Below are 23,702 nucleotides of genomic sequence, written 5' to 3'. Positions count from 1 at the left end.
GTATCAAGACCTGGGCTGATGACGGGGCCTATGCCAAAGATTTGATCTAAGTAACCTCTTTACAATACACATATTTTGGTTTTGTTAAAATTTTAACATTTATTTCAACATTACACACAGTATTGTGCAAAAGTTTTAGGCACCTGTGGAAATTTCAGTAAAGAATAAGTGTCTTATCTGTGAAGTAAGTCTTTATTAGCTCAGTAAAACACCAGCATTACAATAAATACAAACAGAAATTTTACAAAAAGCAGAGCTTTTACTGCCCTGTTTTCTGAGTTTAATAATATAGTTATTTCTAGTTCTCATCATATCAACACCTGCTTTGGTAAATTGGTAAGTTTGGTAATTCAGGTGAGCTGCTGACGGAACTGAACATATACACATGCTGGCTGAGGAGCATCCAGGAGAAATCTGGAACTGTTACACTTTGCTCTTTAGCTTGGCTCACAGGATATAATGTAGTTAAAAATGAGAATTCATGTATGCCTATTATGTATATGTCTATTTGCATCTGTTCAAATCATAGGTGGTCCTTTTTTTTAGGCCAAAACACTCATGTTGCTGACATAAATGGATTAGAATAATTTGCTTTGGTGCCTGAAACTTTTGCACAGTACTGTTTTTCAACTAACTAATTTGCTTTCAGAGTCGTAATAGTAGAAATTGTTTATTGTTTATTCTGTCTTGTTTAACCACTTGCTTAACACTAGAGAAAGAGAGAGTGGGAAAGAGAGAGTGAGAGAGAGAAAGAGAGAAGCAGAGGGAAAGGGGAGAGAGGTGAGAGGGGGAAAATGAAGTGTGAACGAAGAATAAAGCTTTCTGCAAACACACGTGTGTATTTATTCGCTGCTTTTCCTGGACAGAGTCATGCTTAGTTTTAATTAAAACGTGTTGAGCCTCCAAGGCATGTTCCCTGACCGGCCGATGCCAACCTGTCATGCCCTTTATTTAGACCAATACTGCTTATGAATGACACCAGTATACCATCATTAATCAGGGCTCCTGCCATGCTTTCCTCTTCTGCATTTTTCCAGCATATTTACGCTTTCCTGCGTGGCAGAGGGTCTGTCCAAGAAGGGCAGCCAGCAGTGCCTGAATCAACAACACCTCCTAGAACAGGGCCGAGCTTCAGCTTTGAGAAGCTGCCTCCCTCCTTCTTTCTCTCTTTCTTCCTTTCTTTCTTTCTGTCTGTCTCTTTTTTTTGCTTTCTTTCGTTCTCAGAATCAGAAGCGCTCAAATTCGATATGGGATTTGAGGTGTCTGGTGACAAGGTGACTACTTAACCCATTAATAGGCGGATTTCACCATGGCTTCTTCTCGACCACAAACTGTACCTGGGCCGTCTGGGACCACACACTGAGAGTAATGTGTACAACGCTGAGGATTTGCTCAGCGAAGCCTTCAAAGCTGTGCCTGGCCCGGGCTGCCGGGAGCGCGGGATTGTGGGTAATGGGGGCAGCTCACGGGCCGGGTCAGCCTTGCCGGACACACGTCTGAGTGAGCAGACACAGGGCTGGGTCTGTGTGTCTGGACGAGCGATTATTCCCTCGCTCCCTCTTTCTCTCTCTCTTTCTCTCTCTCTCTCTCTGAAAGCTCTGAGCACCTGCTGACAGACAGATCTCTGACTTTCCTCCTCGGTGCAGCTTCTATCTCTCTTTCCCTCGCTCCCGACAGATCGACTGACCCGATGCCGAGGATCCTATCCCCTCTTCCTCTTCTCTTTTCCCTCAGGCGTGTGAGCACTGCGGTAGGTTCCTCCATCAGCCAGCAGGAGTAAAAGGACACTCTTATGACTATTATTACAGATGAGTGGTTCCTAAGCCACCTCTGTCTGACAGTGATCCCCCCCTCCTTACCCCAAATGTAAGTCCATCAGACAAGACCTGCTTGGAGCTTGGAGGCTCTGTAGTTTTGGGTTCTCGGGTTCTGCTGTGGACACACAGGTATGAGTGGTGGTTGGGATTCTGTGGTGTGAAAGACTTCACGTAGGCCAAACTCTGTAAGTTAAAGGGCAGTGGCAGTATGTAGTGTGTGAGGGTAGGAGGGTGTTACATATATCTAAAATAATGAAACTATGTTACTGAACTGAATTAATAGATAAATAATTACTCTTTTACTAAAAGTAAACAAATATCCAAGGGGCCAAGGTCAAAGTGATTGGTTTATTGAATGTTACACCCAAAACACACCCATGACTAAGTAAGAGATTTAGAACATGCCATTTAAGCGCATAACGGAGAAAGTTGGTTATACAACTTTTTATTTAAATGGGGAAGTGTTCTAGGGTCACGATCTAATCAAATTCAGTATCATAATCAGACACTAAATATCCGACTAAAACAGTAAACATACCTGACTGTCTGTCCACATTATGACCCTCGTTATGACCTATGCCCTCCAAATGCATCTCTCTCTCTTTTTCTCTCATACTATCCCCCTCTCTCCTTTTCTCTCTCTCTCCATCCTTCTATTCTTCTTGCTCCAGGTACTTGGTACTGTATAATGTATGTCGTAGCTGTCCAATGAAAACACGCATCTCTGAAATAACAACTGTACAGCAGAGAGAAAAAACCCTTCTTAAGTTTCATTGGACGTCAATGAAAAAATAGTTTTTCTTTGGATCATTTCTATTGGTCCATGCATCTAAAAAGTTTGGCACAGTGCAAGGGACGATTTGTGTGTTCAAATTATGAAGCAAATTAAAAATGGTAAAAAAATGGACAATGGTCAATGGGAGGAATGTGAACAGCAGAAAGTGCATAATGGAGAAAGTTGGTTATACAGCTTGTGATTGGATGGGGAAGTCTTCTAGGGTTAGAATTTAAATAGATAAAGTATCATAATCAGACAGTTATTAAAAATCTAAACATTAGGGGTGTACTATACCGTATCGTTCACGATAATACCGGTATAATTTTTAAAACGGTACAAAAAAATAAATATCGCGATATTAGCGGTATTCTGCGTTGTTTACGTATGTACGTCATACAGTTACGCGTGTGGCGTACGTTCATTACGTGGGCCATTTGGACACAGCAACAAGTATGTCAGAAAGCGGCTCTGCTGTGGAGAAGCCCGTTCGGAATAGGAGAGCCAGTTAAGTAGTGTGGCAGTGATTTGGTGACAAAATATCTGATACACACTGTAATATGTAAGGTATGTCCGAAGCGCATAATATCAAAACAGAAACACCCAGTTCAGTACGAGGAAAGCCAAAAAAGTCGCGGAGTGACTGCAGTGGCCAGTGTGAGTAACGCTACTCCAAGCAGACAAGTCTACGCTGATTCAGCACAACATCGCCACAGCTTTGGAAATATACACTCCCTATGACAGAAAGAGCAAACGCTGGAAATAAATTACTGAATTATCGCATTTTGTTTAGCTATAGGATATGATTTGTTTAGGATATGATGCCAATTTAAACTGTTGAGAAGAAAGGCTTTACCAAACGCAGCCAAACACAAAGGTACCGAGCAAGTAATGAAAAATAGTAGACATATTACTTCAGCGATGTGAAATTCGTAATCCTACCGTTTCTAAAAACTGCAGAGTCATCGCTGTGCGGTTAGATATATTGTTAAACAATAATGTGCGCTTCTGTTTCCTTCACGTTTGAACTTTAGAGTCCTTATTTCAGTCAGAAACTCGCGTTTAAGTTTAATCCACTGTCTGAGTTTCTCCGTGGCTCTGCGGCTATCAACGCTTGAGCTTGTAAACAATGTTTTGAATCACGGATCATTGACTTGTGAATAGATTCACTCAGTGAGTCGACTCCTCACTCAACCCAAAGCGTCTGAAAATCAAACAGATCACATGATAATTCCCTATATCCGTGGAGTTAAATGTTCAAAATTTCTTGCATATATATATATATATATATATATATATATATATATATATATATATATATATATATATATATATATATATATATTTGTCATCTGTATGTTTAGTTTATATTTGTTCTTCTGTTGACTTTGAAGCTTTAGAATATTTTAGTATAATTTGTTGCATGTAAAATTTTAAATCATGCAAATTTTTTTTAAGGAGTTTGTGATATTTGTTACATTAGAGTCTTGAAAAGGCAAAAAAAGTAATATTTAAGTGTGAAATGCATTTATACTAAATAAAGCTTAGACATAATTTTTTTTTCTGCAATACTGTTTTCTTGAAATTAATAAAATATCTTTGTTATATCGTCAAAAATATCGTTATCGCGATATTTCCCTGAAATATCGTGATATTATTTTAGGGCCATATCGCCCACCCCTACTAAACATATCAGACTAAAACATCAAGAATACCTGACTGTCTGTCTACATTATGACCCTTGTTATGACCTATGCCCTCCACCCTCAGCTCTCTCTCTCTTTCTCTCTCTCTCTCTCTGGTAGCCTACTGTATAATGTATATCATCGCTGTCCAATGAATGGCATGCATTTCCAAAACTGCAACGTTACCTTTACATGAGAGAGATAAAACTTCAATGGAGGCCAATGTAAAAACAGTTCAGTTGATTTTAGACCATTTTGGTTCATTTCTACTGCTTCGTTCATCAAGAAACTTGGACATGATGTAAGGGACAGGTTGTGTGTTGTGTGTACCTTGGCACATTGGGTTGTGTGAACAGCGAAAGGCATTCAATAGAGTGCATAATGGAGAATGTTGGTTGTACGGCTCAATATTTAATCAGATAAAAAAAGCATACCCGACTGTCTGTCCACGTTATGACCCTTGTTATGACCTCCTTCCTTCGTATCCATCTCCCCTTCTCTCTCTCTCTCTCTCTCTCTCTCTCACTCTCTCCCTGTCCTTTCTTTCTTTTTGCTCCTGAAAGAGCATCTCTGGCCACACAATGAGGGGCAGAGCGGGGGGAAAAGGCTGTCTTTGCCAGGGCCGTGAGTGCACCTGGATGGCCAGAGAGGCCAGGCCCGCTGTGAGGACCTATTGTTCGGCATGTCAGCGGCTTCCCTGTTTTAATGGCCCTGTATATCATCATTGTTATTATGGCAGATGACTGGGGTGGCCCCTGCACTGGGGAGGGCTTAAATGTGGACCCCAAATCCCACTGGATGAAATACTAGCACTTAACCCCAGCTATGAGCATTGTGTACCATAGGAGGACTTTCTCTCTCTCTCTCTTTCTCTCTCTCTCCTTCTGTGTGTGTGTGTGTGTTTCTCTCTCTGTTGCTTTTTCTCTCTCTCTCATTTCTTCTCTCCCAGCCTTCTGGGTTTTTCACCTCCTCTTATTCTTTTTAATGGCCTTCTTCTCCACACTCTTCTTTACCTTCATTCATTCTCTCTTGTGAGCTCAATTTGGTGATTTTTCTTTTTTTTTTTTATCCTCCGCTGTTCCGAGTGGGAGAGGGAAGTCAAGCAGAGCGGCCGTCGCTTCAGGTTCCTTCTTATCTTACCGAGCTGGACAAAGGTCACGCCGCCGTGTCAAAAAAGAAGAAGAAAAAAGTGTGTTTTAAAAATAACGACAAATAATTGAATTGCAAAACATTTGAAAATTTTTAAATCTTTAGAAAGGGTCAAAATATAAAATGAAAAATGCTTTTAAAGGTATATAAGGTAACACACTTTGCTACTGTAGTTTTATGGCTTCACTTAACCCTTCCAGACCTGAATTATGTTCCAGTAATAGAAAAATTTAAGAATGCAGTTTTCTGTCTGTAATGCAAGCAAAATAAGACTCTACTATCCTAATTTAAAATCTGTATAAAAATAAATTCAATTACTATTATTTTTTTTAAATCCTAAACATGATAAAATCACAAATATGTAGTAAATAGATCTTGTATTAGCTTGTATTGCCTCATTTGTTCTGTAATGTGGGCATGCTCTAATGAGTTTGAGCTAAGTTACTACTGTTTTATCGGCTGATTTATGTATTTATCTATTCTGATGGACAATTAGTGTTTTGTGCAACAAAACATTTGAAAAAAGAAACTACATGAAGACCAATGTAATTGATGCAGGGTCTAAAAAGGTTAAAGGATGTCAGAATTCAAAAACATCTTTATTTGTATTATGTTTATTTTATTTTTATTAACACTGATTTTTTGCCTTTTTTTAAGCAACATCAACTAAAGTCTGCTTCAATATTAATATAAAAATGCCTTTCGTGACAACAGCACACCTGTTTAGACAATACAATTGTATAACAATATATTTATCAGGATTTACTATAAATAAACAAAAAAATATAGAAAAATATACATCGTCACTTTAAAGTACTTAATGTACATTTTATATAAGTTTAAAAATTTAGCTATGTCTGCAGTGCAATTACATTAGTTAAGCTGAATAATTATAGTAATATTAAATTATTCAATAATGCATTATTATATTTAACTGATTAAATAACAGTTTAAAAATACATTGTACAGTATACAGTTTGTTATGATGAAACTTATAACAGGACTCTCATCAGGACCGCTCTAGGAAAGGATGACCAAGACATATGTTGTACAGGATAAGTTCATCAGAGTTACCAGCCTCAGTAACAGCACCCCAGATAAGAGCCACCCAAATGCTTCACATTTAGTATTTTGGTTTTCTTAACACTTTGAAGTTAATACATTCCTTATGTGTTCCTTCATATTCTGAATCAAATTTTTACACGAATGAATTTAAAATGTAGGAAAAAAAAGGAAACCTTTGGATCAGAAGGTGTGTCCAAATATTTAACTGGTGCTGTATATTTTGGGTATAAAATAAAACAAAAAGAATTACAGGTTCGTTTACCTACCACTTCCCACATTAAAAGGGAAACATGGCAACACCCTGGCTCACTTCAATGTAGGCGTCCTTACTAGTGTCGCTTAAAATGCACCTTATAATCTGGTGCACCTTATGTATGAAAACAGACGTTCATTGGTAGCACGCCTTATAATACGGTGCACCTTATAGTCAGAAAACTACAGTATATTTCAACGTGTAGAAACATTACAATGGAAGGTAAGTTTTTTTTTTTAAATGGCTACTGTTGGTTGTTCATCCTAAATTAGGACAAATGAAATTTCTTCCCTTTTGACCAGACATTCTCACTGACTGTAGCTCCAACCCTAACTGACCCCAGCAGATTCCTCTAATGACTGCGCTCAGAAGTGCTTCATTAGCTGAATGAGGTGTGGTAAACGTGTAGCTCTGCAGAGAGGGAGGAGGGTTTTTGGCCGCTGCTTCAAACCAATCAGAGCAGGTTTTGTAATATTTTTCTTCATCATGCTAAATTTAGTTTTTGGACACGACTGAGTGCAACAATGTTTAAAACAACTCTCTGGATTTGGGTTTCACGCTGTTCAGACATGGCAAATCGCTGAGTTGCAAACTGCTAAAGTTAACTGGAGAGTGATTTAGGCCAACCTAACGCTAACCTGTAAACGAGGTTTTACGCTGGAATCATGGTGATGTTTTATTTATTCTGTAGAAAGGTCATAAATCACCTCGCCGGATTTTCTGCACGTACTTCAAACCTAGACATAACATTTTCGACTGCCACTAAAGTGTCAAGGAATATTACGATTATGATATTATTTCAGTCGTGTATATTGAGCAACCTCAGGACTCCAGCGCGAGTGTTGATGTCAGGTGGAAGAAAAGTTGGAGGGGTTACATCAGTTCAGTAAATTCAGTCTGACATTCCTTAGCAGTGTGAAGTAAAGGTGTAAGGTGCTTTTACTTTCAGCATAGTATATATAAAGCTCTGTAAAAATTTAAGAGATCACTTCAGTTTCTGAATCAGTTTCTCTGATTTAGCTATTTATAGTTATATGTTTGAGTAAAATGAACATTGTTGTTGTATTCTATAAATTGCAGACAACATTTCTCCCAAATTCCAAAAAAAAAAGTAATTTAGAGCATTTATTTTATTTGTAGAAAATGAGAAATGTCTGAAATAACAAAAAAAAAAAATGCAGAGCTTTCAGACCTCAAATAATGCAAAGAAAACAAGTCCATATTCATGTTGTTTTAAGTTTTTGGTTGAATAACCCTGGTTTTTAAGCACAGTTTTCATGCATCTTGGCATGTTCTCCTCCACCAGTCTTACACACTGCTTTTGGATAATTTTATGCCACTCCAGGTTCAAAAGATTCAAGCAGTTTAGCTTGGTTTGATTGCTTGTGATCATCCATCTTCCTCATGATTATATTCCAGAGGTTATCAATTTGGTAAAATCAAAGAAACTCATCATCTTTAACTAGAAACTAAACACATTTTCCTTGGCTGTTGATGATCTTTTTTTTCCAAAATAGAAAAATATGTGGTTAAATTTGCGTAAGATACTGTAGATGGTTTGACGCTGATATAAGTAGATAACTCAGTTGAAAAATAAAAGATTACAACCAATATTTCTACAGAAATAAAAGGTAAACCTGTAGTGCATTAAGTAATTAAGCTATTTTAATGGAAGAAAATATATCAGCATCATTTAAACAGATTACATCAAAAACATCATTGAATAGGCATATTGTATATTGTCACTATAAGGCGCACATAAAATCCCAAAAATTGACAGTGAGGTTGTAGTCAGGTTGTAAGGTGCGGTAAAGCTACTCTCCTGAAGTACAGCATTATACAAGGGTTTCAGTGAAGTTTCTCCAGCACAAAGGCTGAAGCAGGATTAGCTTTAGCCCCTAACTGCTAAAACTAATACTGCTTTAAAGCGCTAGCCCTTTTTCTGTGTTTAGAGGGGAGTATATAGGACTATAGTCTTTGTGTTTACCTATGTGGGAAGAACCGCTAGCTGATAGCGTCCTGGCTTACTGCAACACTTAGGGTTCATCAATGCAGCACTGTCTGTAGGTAGTGCTGTCTTACTAGCGCTAAGTGCTGCTCGCTGCTGCTAAGCACGGCTAGTGCTGCTGTTAACTGCACAAATATTGGAAATCTAAGCTTACTGTAAATAAATGGAAAAGCTTTACTCACCCAAATAAAGAGTTTTCAGGAGAGATATCTGTGTATATTAATATCTAACGCTAGTTTGACTTTAAAAGAAAATGTTTTTCAAGAATTACAGTTTTGTTTACCTGGTGACACCCTTGTTCTTTACCTTTGTTGCTTAAAATGCACCTTATAATCTGATGCCCCGGCCCTTATGTATGAAAATAGACCAGAAAATAGACGTTCATCGATAGTGCACCTTATAATCCGATGTGCCTTTTAGTCTGTGTGAACAGTGAAAAAAATCTTTGGTTGCTTTTTATTTCACTACATAATTTGAATAAAATCTAAATATCTTGATGAACGGACCAATAGAAATTCTCAAAAAATCACCTGAAATAAACTGTTTTTACATTGACGTCCATTCAAAATGAAAAAGCTTTTATATTTCTCCTGTCAAGTAGATATTTTGGAGATACATGTTTCTTTTTTATTGGATAGCGATGATAAGCTAATACAAGCTCTCATAGCAAAAATTTATATCTGATATCATCGTCCTTCCATATTAAAAACTAAACTGATATTTCAGAAACTAAGAGCCAAAAACTAATATTGCATCCCATGATTTTTGCCATGTCCCACTGAACCACAGAACTAAAGAATGTTGCACTGACCTATAGGATATGTGTGTGTGGTCTCCTGGACTGAATGTGTTTCAATGTGATATCTGCCATAGTTTCTTCTCTGTTCACAAATGGTCAGTTTTAGCCAAATGCCGCAGGTCACGATCATTACAACCCACTGTGCTGTCCACTGTGGGTGGTAATAAATTCTCTGTGTATTCTTTGTACACAAGTGTTGCTGTGCTTCAAGGAACGTTAAATTCTTGCACAACATTGGAAATGAAATGTCACTTCCATCAGCCACCCAATATCAGACATCGCTAATTCACATTGCCTTGCCATGAGCACATTGGCAACCCATACAGATGCGGGTGTTCCAACGCCAGGTGTTCCTGAGGTAACACTTCATGATCAATTTACATACTGCTATCCCATTAATTTTTGGCTTGTCAGTGTATTAACAGTGCCATAGATGGTTTACTGGGTTACTTGGAGAAGGAACTCCATCCTCCGTGAATCTATAAGGTCTTGTAACTCCAACAACTCCAGCAATCATTTTCTCCACAACCATCACATTATGTCAGAACCTTATGTGGAAACATGGAAACAGAGGGGCTTATGTAGTAAAGATTTTACTGTCAAGTTGCCAATAATTAAACACTTGATACTCTTGTACATGTAGATTCAGGCTGGTATATTCATTCTAATCAGCACTGGAGTAGATATATAGTTATAGTTTTACAGTTAATAAAAAGCAAATCTTATGGATATTATACAGGTTAATTGTGAATGATTCCTGTGAAGTCATTGCAGCTTATCATTCTATCTGGCTATGGACACAGAGGAAACAGAAAAAAAAGAAGAAAGAATATCTAGGAAATCCTTGGGTTTCAGAGTCTGAAAGGGAGGACTCCATGGTATAAAACATATCCTGTAATAATGTTGCTCTTTTGTGCACCAGTTAAGCTATAAAGCACTTACTGTTGGGCAACACACATTTTTCCAACACTCTTCATGAGTGAACACCAGCCACTGCACTATAAAGATGACATAATCCATCCTATAATGGGAAAGTAACTGGTTACAGCACATTTTTAAGTTCACTCAACTTAGTTCACTCAAGCTCTCCTAACGTACATACTGCACTTTAGTTCTGAATTCCAGTTTGGTCAACAATATATTAGCAACTCTGCTGTGCCTCTCTAATGCTCAGAAACTAGTTCTAAATAATTAAATGTAAGTTTATGTTCTCTCTTTAGACACAGAAATGTACACAGATTTACAGCTCTAAAGTAGTGCAACTCTTTGTCCCACTTCATAGTAAGTGTTTCTAATAACTGTGTAGTTACACATTAACAATCCACCTTTGCCGTCTGGTGCATTACTTAAGGTGGAAAAGGTAAGTTAGCTAGTTAGCCAGCTTTTTACTATTAGTTATTTTTGTTATATTATTCTTGTTTTGAAGAAAATGGGCATAAAACATTGATACTCATATTTGTGGGTTTCGTTTTTTGCTTTTGCCGCCATCTTTCCAGTGATTCTTAAAGCCTCTGTTTTGAGTGTGCCTCTGAAAAATCTCAGTTTGAAGGGCCATGTAACCCTAACACTTCCCCCCTACCCCTCCAGCCTAAGAAGAAGGTCTAAAGGGGTGAAATGGGATTGGGCCCAAATATCACTCTAACTCAAACTCTGTTTATTTACAGTACGCTTAGATTTCCACAATTTTGAGTGGAATGGCCGATAATGCAGAGCTTACAGCGCAGCTACAAGCACAGCAACTATGGAACTATTTTAACTAGCGGAGTGTTTATAACCAAACTGATCCTATTCAACTCAAAATCTTTTAATAAACAGCGACAATGGAACTGTGGTATAATCGCAATAATGGAGTTGTGGTAAAATCGCAATAATACACTCGAGGTTCGTGCTATAATGTGTAATATTGGCACTGCTGCGAATATCAGCACCTCAGTGCCATTATTACACAATACAGCACTCCCTCTCATGTATTATGTGAAAAATTTTGACCAATATATCTTGAATTAACTCATACAAATCTTGGTAACAAGTTACTTTATGTTTTTTAATTGACCTGAACTTTACTTAATTTTAGTGTTTACTCAAAAACACTCCATAATCAATTAACTCAATTCTTTTTTTTTTTTTTTTCATAGTGTGATTGTCATACATCCTTATTTATGAATGTTTTATAGCCTTCCATTCAATAAAAATCAATATACTGACTGATTGTTTGTGGACGATTTAAGACAAGCAGACTTGCAAACTACTGACTGTGCAAATGTGAGAAGCTGGACGGCAAGCTCACAGGAGAAAACGAATGCTCAATTCTTCAAGCGCTACAACATAAAAACGTCTGTCCGTGTCAAAGGTGAGCGAACAGGACTCAGAGGTGAGGGCCTGGCTCTTTTGATCTTGCGCGCCGCCATTTCCTGTGGCTGGAGAGCGGTGCGGCGTGACGTCAGGAGCGAAGATTTACGGAGTGTGAACAATGTCGGAGTATTTCTTACACGGAGTAGCTGCTCCAGCCAGCTAATTAAGTCTCGGGGGAGGTGTAGCATTCTGAGAAATATATAATACCCATGTTTGTCTCTTTTAAAGAGGCGTTTCTAAACACTGGGACTGGTTTTACTTGCCCTCCGTGAGGTGGACGAGAAAAAAAAAAAGAATGGCAAATGTGTCATTAGCTAATAGGCTAAATAAAAAGCCTATATTTAGAAGGGCCTCCAAATATCCGCCACGCTTAAACTTATATGGGGTTTCCCCGACCAATCAGCGTTAAAGAGAGAAGCCCCGCTTCATATGGAAACGTGTAACGGTGCTCATTTGGCAACAGCCGGGTTAGAGTTTGGAAGAGAGCATGACATCAGGGTGCTGCCGAGCTCCGCCCGCCCATAAACGCCGCAGGGCCCCCATAGCATCTGCAGGTGTGGTGCCCCCCCCGCTTCAGCACAGAGGAGAGCCACCAGGCTGTTTCATTAGTGCGTAGACACAGTGTCACAGGCAGGCAGCCACGGGAGACAACGAGTCTCAGACGGCGGCGTGTGCTGCTTTTGATTATATCCAGACGTGCTGCTCCTGATAGGGCACAGCCGTATCGTGCAGTTATGAGGCGAGCTTTAAGCGCTCTGATGACGTTTATGTGCTGGCCCCATAAAATGCGTAACGGAGAAACGGCCTAGTCTGCATTCAGTAATACACTGACCCTCAAACGCCGCGTATGAAACATGACAGCAAGGATATAGAACAGCAACGTACGCAAATCCACTGTACGCTGCCCCAGCACGGCCGACAAGAACAACTAGTCAAAACACATTTACCTCTAATACCCTTGCAGAATAGATACAGCATGGGTGTAGTCTACATTACCAGCCTCTGGCCTACAGGAACAGGCCTGTAAAAGCCTTTGTGAATCAGCACCAAATGTAATTTAGAAGACTATAGAGAAGCAGCCAAATCTTAGAAAGCTTTTTGTTTTTATTTTTGAATTTTTTTTATCAAACAAACCAAAAACACTCTGTGAGGCATTAAGGTGGCTCTTATCTAGGGTGCTGTTTACTCCCTGGTTGGTCTCCCTTTCCTAGGGCAGTCCTGATGAGAGCCAGTTCCATCATAATGTTTTAGACGCTTTTTGCAACTGCACTTGGGGATACTTTAAGATTTCCTGAAATTCTTCAAATTGAGTGATCTTCTTTTTTTCTTTACTTAGTTGAGGATTTTATTATTATTGCCATAATATGGATTAGAACATTACTCAAATAGAGCTATTCACTGTATACCTGTAACTCTACCTCTTCACAACTTTACAACTGATGCTTTTAAACACATTAAGAGGCAAGAAATTCACGTAATTAACTCTTGAATAGTTCAGCACAGCTGTTAACTGAAAGCCATTCCTGGTGACTCTACCTCATAAAGCTGACTAAGAAAATCCCAAGCCAAGATGTGCAAAACTGTTATCTAAGAAAGCGGTGCCTAAACAAAAAATTATTCGGTATTCACTTTTTAATGATCAACTGATACAATAACTTTTTCTTTTTTTTTTTTTTTTACATTTTTAGGCTTATGATTGTGCAAACCAGGGTCGATTCAAAGATCAGACCACTGCACCCCTCTTATAAAAAGCTGTAATTAATTAATTTCATTTAAAAAAAAATCAGCAGAGAGAGAAGATAAAGTATATGTACATTTTTAATATTTTTTAATCAAAATACCTTCCATAGCTGTATTATCGCATCATTACCTAGTCTAATTTAAGCGGCTAAAAGCAGAAAAACACTCAAAACTCAGTAAAAATAACATTAACTATTTGAAACACACTCAGACAGTACTAGTCTAGCACCTCACCTTTAATATAATAAACAACCACCATTTTTTTTATTCCTCAAATTCTGTTAAAGATATATTTTGCTAGATTTAAACATTTTAGCTCAACAGAGACAAAAAAACAACTTTATGGTTTAACTTTTAGTGATACTTGAGCCTCTCTAAAAAAGGGCTAGTGATGCCCCTGGTGCAAACCCATTTTTAATCAAAAACTAAATGCAGTCTTATAAATTCTGCTAGCCTATGGTTAGAGATGGGCACTAAATTAGCTGTAGGAAAACAAGCATTAAAATCTCAAATTTAAAATGAGTAAAATATGTTTTTAACGATAAAATATCCTAATCTATTGATTTGTTTTAATCAGTGATATTTCCTTCTGATACATTAAGTAGAATGAAGCCATCTGTCTATGTAATCTGCGAGCTGTGGGTAGTGTTTAGCTTCCCACTGTCTTATCTCCTAATGGACATGCATTAGCATTAGCTCTTCCCCACGTAGCATTAGCTCTGGCTCTGCACTGGCCGTAAAATCAACAACACATTCATAACGTCCCTGGGTCTTTGTATGGGGCGCCACAGTAAGGTGGCGATCCGCCGTGTCCACCTCATTAAGTGGCTCAAATTGACATTCAGGCCACATATTAGAGCAGTAATGACCAAAGGAAGGAAGGCAGGCTAGCTACTCACACAAGAGTCACATGAAGAGGTACATGCTAGATTCACTAGATAAACATTATTAATGCATGTATTACAGACCATTAAGGGCGTGATAAGTTTCATATTGGTAAAGGAAGGCCTGCTCTCAGTGCAGATTTCTCTTTATACCTCAGCAACAAATGTGTGTAACTAACAAGAAGGCTTTCTTTAAGACTTGCTGCACTAAATAATGTCATAAACAAATTTTTAATGTGTGTCCAATGTCCGGTTCTGTTGTTGTGTTGTTGTTGGTTACCTTTTATAACATACCTAGAAGGCTTGCAAATATCCAAATTAAAGACGTACTTGATATATTTCTGTACAATCTTATAAGGACATCAATCACCTGAATATTGACTGACCCATGTATACACACCTTCACTACACACACAGTGCTGAGGTATTGTTGGTTTACCATGTACAACGTGTTTATCCTATTGCCTGCATTACCCTCTTTTATGTATATTCTTGTTTCGTTTTTTTGACTACAGTTTTTGCCTATCCTCCTTATATTTCCTGCTTGTGTATGAGGTCTGGACTGAATCTTATTTATGGTATGTTTGCTCTATGTTGCTGCTGTATAATGGTGTTGACCCTGAACGTTTGACTGCCCCCTGTACCAATACTTTCATTAATAAACCATCCTACTGGTATCTGCATGTATCTAAATCCTGTCTAGCCATGACACTTATGTTGTTATCTCTCTACTTCTGTTTATGCAAAGTACCAGTGAAAAGTTTGAACACGAACTCATCCAACTTAACTCATCCAAACCATGAAGAAAAAAACATATGTAATTATTTAGTAAACAAAAAAGTGATAACAAACCAGAATGTGTTTTATATTTTAGATTCTTCAAAGGAGCATCTCTTGATGACAGCTTTTCACATTTTGGCTAGAATTTCTCAGTCAGATTTATGAGGTAGAGTCACCTGGAATGTCTTTCAGTTAACGAAAAGTAAAGAAAAAAATACATAAAAATGTTTTAAATGCAAAAATAAATAAACACATTGAATGAGAAGGTGTTTCCAGATTTTAAACGGTACTGCATTACAAAAATCTTTTGTAAAATTATTTTTGTAGTAATAAAAAAAAAAATGTGTGGGTAGCTTTCACATTTTATGGCAACAATATTATGTGCTCGAAGGAAAGTGGAGCTAGGGAATCCAGCAGCTAAAGGCAAGCTGCATGACCGGGATTCGAACCAGAGACCTCCCGATCATAGTGGCAGCACTTTAGACTGCTGGACAACTCAGCACGCAAAGAACAGAACGGCTTCAGCTCTGTTGGAAGTCTTTTAGTGTTTATGTTATTTTTCACTGTAACACTTTAAAATACAGTAAGCATTACATTAATGAACAGTATTTACAACAGAATGAATGAACAAATTAATAATTGACACTGGTTAACACCTTATCTATCATTACAACATTTTTTAAGGAGCCACTAAACCCAAAACCATATTTTTTTCCATTAATAGCTGAATTTGTTCTTTATAAGTAATCAAACGTATCAGTCCTGCTTAAAATTTTTATTAACATTTTCTAACCTTTACAAAAAGGCATTTTTTTTTTTAGTATTTTCTGCCTCTGCAGCACCCTCTCAGGTTCATTGTGTATTATAGGTGAGGATGATGTTTCTGTGTTCTTGGTATGCAGACACATAACAATATGCAGACCAGTCAATCAACAATACAATAATAATAATACTGCTGAGGTCCAAACATCTGCGTCTCACCACTTTCAGCCAATCAGCTCTCCCTCCTGCCCTGCCTCTAAACCCATACATCACCCAGTGCCCCTCCCAAACTACCCCTCACATTTTTTTTTTTTTTTTTTGTCTTTTTCAAACTTGAGCTGATGGTGGAGTCAGCTAAAATCAGAGGGTTTAGTAATATATTGTTTAGTAACAAATTAATTAGTGTCAATTAATAATTAGTAGCAAAATTACAAGTACTTCAGCATTCAACAATGTTTATTACTGTTGTAAGTAATTAGTTGTTAATTTTGACCTTTATAGTGAAGTGTTACCTTTTTCACGGTAAGGTTTCTTTTAACTAGAATTCTTAAATTGTCTAAATAACTAAAACATATATACAAAATCTGGATCTCAGGAGAATATATAGCTTTTAATTTAATTGTTTTTGTTTGTTTAACTGTTTGTCTGTTTTTTATTAAGTTGTTTGCTGTTTTTTTAACTAAATTATAAAGGTTCTAAAATTATTTATATTAACTTTTGCTGTAATTTTGCTGTAAAAACAGAAAGGAAAGACATAATGAACATTTGGGATAGAGGGAACAAAAAAATATTTTATTATAATGTGCAGTAAATAAAACAAAATAACATTAGACTGGGAAATGTGGACCCACTTACTTGGTCTGCACAAATTCCAACAAGGCTGTTTTTTATTAATAACAGATCTATTAAAAAACACTAGTTCTGAATATTGAGAAGAAATCATACATTTTTATTCTGTCTTTTAAAAGGTTCCAATTTGAAGCAATACTAAAAACTGGAGATATAACAGTTAGAAGTGGACATATTTACAGCATATTTAGCCCTTTGTTTGTCCTTTTTGAAGGTGAACTTTATTTTTGCATGGTGTTCAGAGTGTCAGCAGGGGGAGTAAGTTTGGTTGTGAGTCAGTCAGACCCCTGTAATTAAACTAAGAGTTACTGTGTGTAGAGTGTGTCCTGGTACTGTGATCCTCAATCAGCTTCCACATCAACCGCAGAGCTGATCCCAGAGCAGCATAAGAGTAGAAGATGAGGGAATTATCAGCATCTGTGATCTGTTAAGTGTACTTTCATTTGAGGTCATTTTAGTTAGTCTCTTTAATGTGTCCATCAGACAATGAAAGCTGGAAAAATGACTTGGAAAAAGGTAATTATTATTAATACAAAATATATATATACTAATAAACTAATAAACACAACTTAAAGACTAGCTAAGAACCCTGGATTATTAAAGATGAAGAGTTTTTTGAACATAGCAATATACAGATCTGGAAAAAAAATAAGAGACCACTTAAAATTTGATTTTAACAAATTAAAAAACCTCTAGAATATAATCAAGGAAGATGGATGATCAAAGGCCTTCAAGTCAAGCTGAACTGCTTAAATTTTTGCACCAGGAGTTGCATAAAGTTATCCAAAAGCAGTGTGTAAAAATGGTGGAGGAGAACATGCCAAGATGCATGAAAACTGTGATTTAAAAAAACAGGGTTATTCCACCAAATATTGATTTCAGAATTTTTTAAATTGTATGACTATGAACTTGTTTCTTTGCATTATTTGAGGTCTTCATTATTTCTCAATATGTTTATTTGAAATTTGATAGAAATGTTGTCAGTAGTTTATAGAATAAAACAACAATTTTACTCAAACATATACCTATAATTAGCAAAATCAGAGAAACTGATTCAGAAACTGAAGCATTCTCTTAATTTTCCCAAATTCCAAATAAAAATAGTCATTTAGAGCATTTATTTGCAGAAAATGCGAAATGGCTGAAATAAGAAAAAAGATGCAGAGCTTTCAGACCTCAACGAATTCAAGAAAAACAAGTTCATATTCATAAAGTTTTAAGAAGTTCAGAAACCAATATTTGGTGGAGTATTCCTGTGTTTTTGGCATGTTCTCCTCCACCAATCTTACACACTGCTTTTGGATAACTTCATGCCACTCCTGGTCAAAAAAAAATTCAGGCAGCTTAGCTTGATTTGTTCTCTTGATTATATTCTAGAGGTTTTTACTTTTTTAAAATCAAAGAAACTCATTATTTTTAGGTGGTCTATTGTTTTTTTTAGAGCTGTATTTATCAGCAAGGCTGACCTACTCTTGATTCCAAAGCTTCAGAAGTAGGTTAAACTTTAATGGTGTTAAACTGCCAATAGGTTAATTCGAGTCAAGAACTAAAGTAAAACAAAGAATAATAATAAAAAAAAACTAAAACTTAATGGACATACCACTCCATGTTAAAGTATTGTGCAACACAGTAAACAAATAATAAATCAATAAATGAGTTGTGAATTTTGTAAACTGTAGTCCGAGTCCTCAGCCTGAGCCCACACGGCTTCATTTATTTATTTAAGATGCGAGTGGCATTGATCACCACGCTGTCAAACTTTAAAAGATACCACACAAACCTAAAATATTCCCCCCCCCCCCCCCCGAGCCATTAAGCTTAATTAATCTTTCACTCACGCACCATTACATAGCATAAAACAAATATTTGACTACTGATTACTTTAGTGTGGAAAGCGATGTTCCTGCTATACTGTTACACGCATCGCCTGCTTCAAAAGGGACGGAGACGCAGAAGAAACCGGCCGCTCATTTGTCACTGAGAGTCCGGTGCCTTAAAAGCAGCGCGATGGTCATTGTAATTTGTGTTTGTTGACTCTTGACAAAGCTCACCTGTGGGTATTTACTTAAAACGTAATTCTGTTCATTTGTCACTAATGGGAAACACAACACATGTGGGCCGGAGTTGCGTTGCTGAATTTGCGCCAATTAATGAAAAGTATATTCTCATTTCTCAAAGTCGCAACAAAACATCAGTGCTTTAGAACAGTCGTGTGACAGGAAAGTACTTTTAGTATGAAGTGGCTAATCCAGCCATTATGTATTAAACTTAAAAAAAATATATTACTTGTGTGTTCAGGATAAACACTCTTATGCTTTTTAAAAGCTAATCATTAGAAACCATTAATACTGGTATGAGGACATACTGTATCAGTCACAAAATTAGTCATTTCTCTGTACTTCTTATGTACCTTATTTTTGAACTTTAAACTGTGCCAGATTATAAGGGGCACTACCAATGAACCGCTATTTTCTGGTGTATTTTCATACATAAAGTGCACCGCGTTATAAGGCACATTAAGTAACACTAGTAAGGATGCCTACATTGAATTGAGTAAGGGCATAGCCATGTTTCCCTTCTAAACAAAACTGTAATTCTTAAAAAAATAAAAAATTCTAAGTAAAACCAGCGCTGGATGTTAATCTACACAGATTTCTCTCCTGAAATCCATTTATTTGGGTGAGTAAAGCGCTTCCATTTATTTACAGTGAGCTTAGATTTCCATTGTTTTTATCGAAGGATGAGTTTTTATTGAAGTTTCTCCAGTACTAAGGCTGGGTGCAGCAGCATTAGCATTAGCCGCTAACCGCAGCGCTAGCAGGACGTAAATGCCGCCCGATAGGGCTAGACCGAGGAACCTTGAGTGTTCTGGTAACCCAGGATGCTATCAGCTTGTGGTTTATCCCACATAATTTGTTTTAACAAGGTTAGCACACAGACTACAGTTTAATATACTCGCCTCTGAATGGTAAAAGGGCTAGCGCTGCAGTTAGCGCCTAATGCTAACGCTGCAGCACGCAGCCTTAGCGCTGGAGAAACTTCACTGAAAACTCACCCTTATTAGTGTGCCGTATAGTCAGAAAAGTAAGGTACATGCTTTATTAGGACATGAGTTACTTCTGAGAATATAAAAAAAATCTAAAAATAATCATTTATTTTTAGTAAAGATACCCAGATATCAGTAAATGTTCCGAAAATGTTAGCTAATGAGGTCTATAAAATCTTAGCAAAGATTGTATTAGTGCACTTAATACACATTTATAAATTGACATTTTTTTTAATCTATTTCCAAAGCTCAGTTTATTTCCATTTCTACTTATCAACTCTAAGCTGATCATCCAAAAACAATACACATTTACATTATGCAATTGTTTACATACCAAAATGACTTTTTCTTAAGTTTTTAGTTCATTTGTTTTCCTTAAAGACCCTTGCCGTTTAATGAAAAAAATAGTACTTATGGATTTTGCACCATTTGTAGTTATTGACTGGACCTGAAATGCCTAAATGGCAAAAATAAGGATAAAAACCCAAAGTGTAAGTTAACCAAAAAGTAAAAAAATAATAATACACAACCTTGTGCAAAGTTTGTCCAAAGCTAAGAGAAAACTTTCCCACTGTAATATAAATTGAATATAAATTCTCTATAAAAAAACTTCCAACAAAACATTATATAAAAAAAAAAAACTACACAACCTAGTTTTAAATTCCCTCAGTACGCATACCTGTCAAGTCTCCCGTTTTGGCCGGGAAACTACCGTATTTTACTCCTCTTTCCCGCCGTCCTCCCGTATTAGTATTTTCCCGTAAATTTCCCGTATTATACTAAGTAAAAAAATATATAGGCCATAGGCGACAATGCACTGACCGCTGTGTGTCTCTTAACCAATCGTGGTGCCGGTTCAAGGAGAAAGTCCCGCCTTTCAGGAGAAACAGCCAATCAGCTTACTGGTTTTGCGGAGAGCTGTTTAGTGTGGGGAAAGCCCCGCCCCTCCCCTCGCTGTGAATTCAGGCAGCTAGTCGGAGCAGCTGTCGTTAAAACTAATCTGGATATACGGAGATTTTTCTAAAAGAAAGGTAATTAACCATGGAAACTGTGATGAGATTGTTTCTGATAGCTGGTTAAAAAGACTCTTCTCTGAATCAAAACATAAATTAAACCCATTGTGTGTTTAATAAAATCCAGCTTGTAACTCAGTTAGCTTAACTTTAGAATTAGCTAGATAGATATTCAGGGTTTGAGAAAAATCTACATATATATATATATATATATATATATATATATATATATATATATATATATATATATATATATGCCCTTATGTGCCTGATCAGCCAATAACTATAATTTCCAAACTCTATTTGTTCAGGGCTAGTTTTAGGGTTTGTTATAATTTGTTTAAATCTCAAGTATTGTGGTGTAATGTATTATTTAGAAGGGGTAGAAGAGATGGTTGAGCTGGAGAGAGAGAGAGAAAATGTGGAGAGGGCTGAAATTAACTGAACTGATCAGGAGTGGACTGAACAATAGAAAGAAGTATTAATGAAAGATTAGTAATTGTGTAGGCCCCTTAGGACTATTATTTACTTATGGAATATATCTGATCCATGTCCTTCTTGTAAATTTGTGCACCCTTCAATTTCATATATATATATATATATATATATATATATATATATATATATATATATATATATATATATATATATATAAAGCACAAGCCCTCGGTTGGGCTGTTGGGGCGGCGGAAAAAATCCCTTATTTTTAAGTCCAAAACTTGACAGGTATGTCAGTACACCCAATGTTTGGCTAATGTAATATTATAAAAACATAATTTTTTGCAGAGTATGTTAACTTGCAGCATACCACTGGTCTTTAAATAGCCTGTAAATGCTGTAAAACATGGGGAAGGTAGATTTTAGTGAATGATTTAACTGCTGAGGAGCAAAACAATAAAAAATACCACCACAATGGTTGTGTATTACCTTTTTATTTTTCTTTTAAGTGTGCATTCTTGATGTTGTGTATTTTTATAAAATATATTTTTAAAACTAAAATAAAATTCCAGGGATTTCGGAACAGCACACTTAAGTAGAGATAAACTGGAAAATCTTCAGAAACACTATTTCTATAAATGACCATTGAGAGAAATGGAAAAAAAAATGCTTTCTTTCACCCACATGGCCAGTGAACTGTGTACTCATTGAGAAAATCTCAGTTTTTTATTTTTTACACTGGACAGCTTACATTTCATAACACTGCCAGTCGTTCTGCTTTCTAAAACTAGGAAAGCCCACCTGAGGAGCTCGAAATCTAAAACGCCACTCTAGTTCCTGCCCCCGCGCTCCAGCTCCAGCGGTGTTGTGAATGCTGCAAACATCTGTAACCCACTAACCCAGATGTATTTGACTGTGGCGAGGAATAACAGCTTATGGATAATATTTGCTGGCACAGTGTTTGTAGCTGCAGCAGTTGGAGGTGTGAGACACAAATGTGCAAGTGTGTTCAACAGTTTTTTTTTAATTGAATTAAAAGCTTTAACACCACAAAAACAATTATAAACAACAGTTTTTCCTAATTGTGTCTAAAATAATACATTTTTAATACTGTACGTTGCATGTGCTTGTAGCTGATATATATGTATGAATATATGGTATGCTATCGTTTCTAAATACAATAATAAACAATTACATACAACACAACAATGGAAATGCTTGTATGTAATTGAGATGTCTAAATGAGTGTGAACAACATGTTATCATGTAATCATTCTTTCATTTTTGATGATTTGTGACCATTGACTTTTCTCTTGATTATATTCCAGAGATTTTAACATTTATTTAAATATTTTAATTTGGAATCCGGGAGAAATTTAGTTTGTAGAAATGTAGTAGTTTTTTTTTTTTTTTTTTTTAGGATAAAACAACAATGTTAATTTTACTCAAAAATATACCTATACATAGTAAAATAAGAGAATCGGATAATTTTACAACGGTCATTTTTTTCTGCAGCTATATGTCTTAAATTCTCATTGAATAAATTATTCAGGAGGGCCTTCAAAATACCTATGTTGTAAAAAACTGATTTTATTTTGCCTTTTTTTGTAGAAATAGGTAAGCATGTCTAGGGGATAGTTTGTGTGTTTAAATTGCGTAAAATGAAAATAGTCAAAAACGAAGATATTGTTTTTCATTGGACAGCGATGATTTACTGTACATATTTCAATCTTTAAGATAAAAAATTACTAGAAACAAAATGGCTTGGAAATTATCAGTAAAAATAATTAAGTTAAGAGTGAAATAGTTTTATTGTCATTCCTGCATATGTACAGAACATACAGAGGATTTAAACTGTGTTACTCTCTGACCCAAAATTGTAGCAAATAAACATTAAAGGACCATTAAGTATTATATTTTTAATATTAAATAATAAAATGATCAGGATGTATCATTAGATAATAAGGAAACATGCTGAGAAGGAAAAAGAAAGAATAAAACAAGAGTAAATATTGGCAGTGAATTCGAAAATTTCTCTGCCTCTTCGCTGGCTTCACTTGACAGCAGTGGGGCGAGTCATGACTGAGATCTAGACCAGGATGCAACAAGGATACTTAAATATAGATGTATATGCTATCTGCTAAACTAAGCAGTATATTAGTAGGACCTGTAAAGTAGTAACTCCAACTGCTTGGCTATAACAGGCTTGGCTTAGGCTATAACGTTATAGCGCTATAGCGTTGCGTAAAGCTAGGTTAGTTAACTACGCATAAAGCTAAGTTCACAT

Source organism: Astyanax mexicanus, chromosome 12, assembly GCF_023375975.1.
Source record: "Astyanax mexicanus isolate ESR-SI-001 chromosome 12, AstMex3_surface, whole genome shotgun sequence".
NCBI lineage: Eukaryota > Metazoa > Chordata > Actinopteri > Characiformes > Acestrorhamphidae > Astyanax > Astyanax mexicanus.
The sequence above is the reverse complement of the archived record's forward strand: the minus strand, read 5'-3'. Positions refer to the sequence as shown.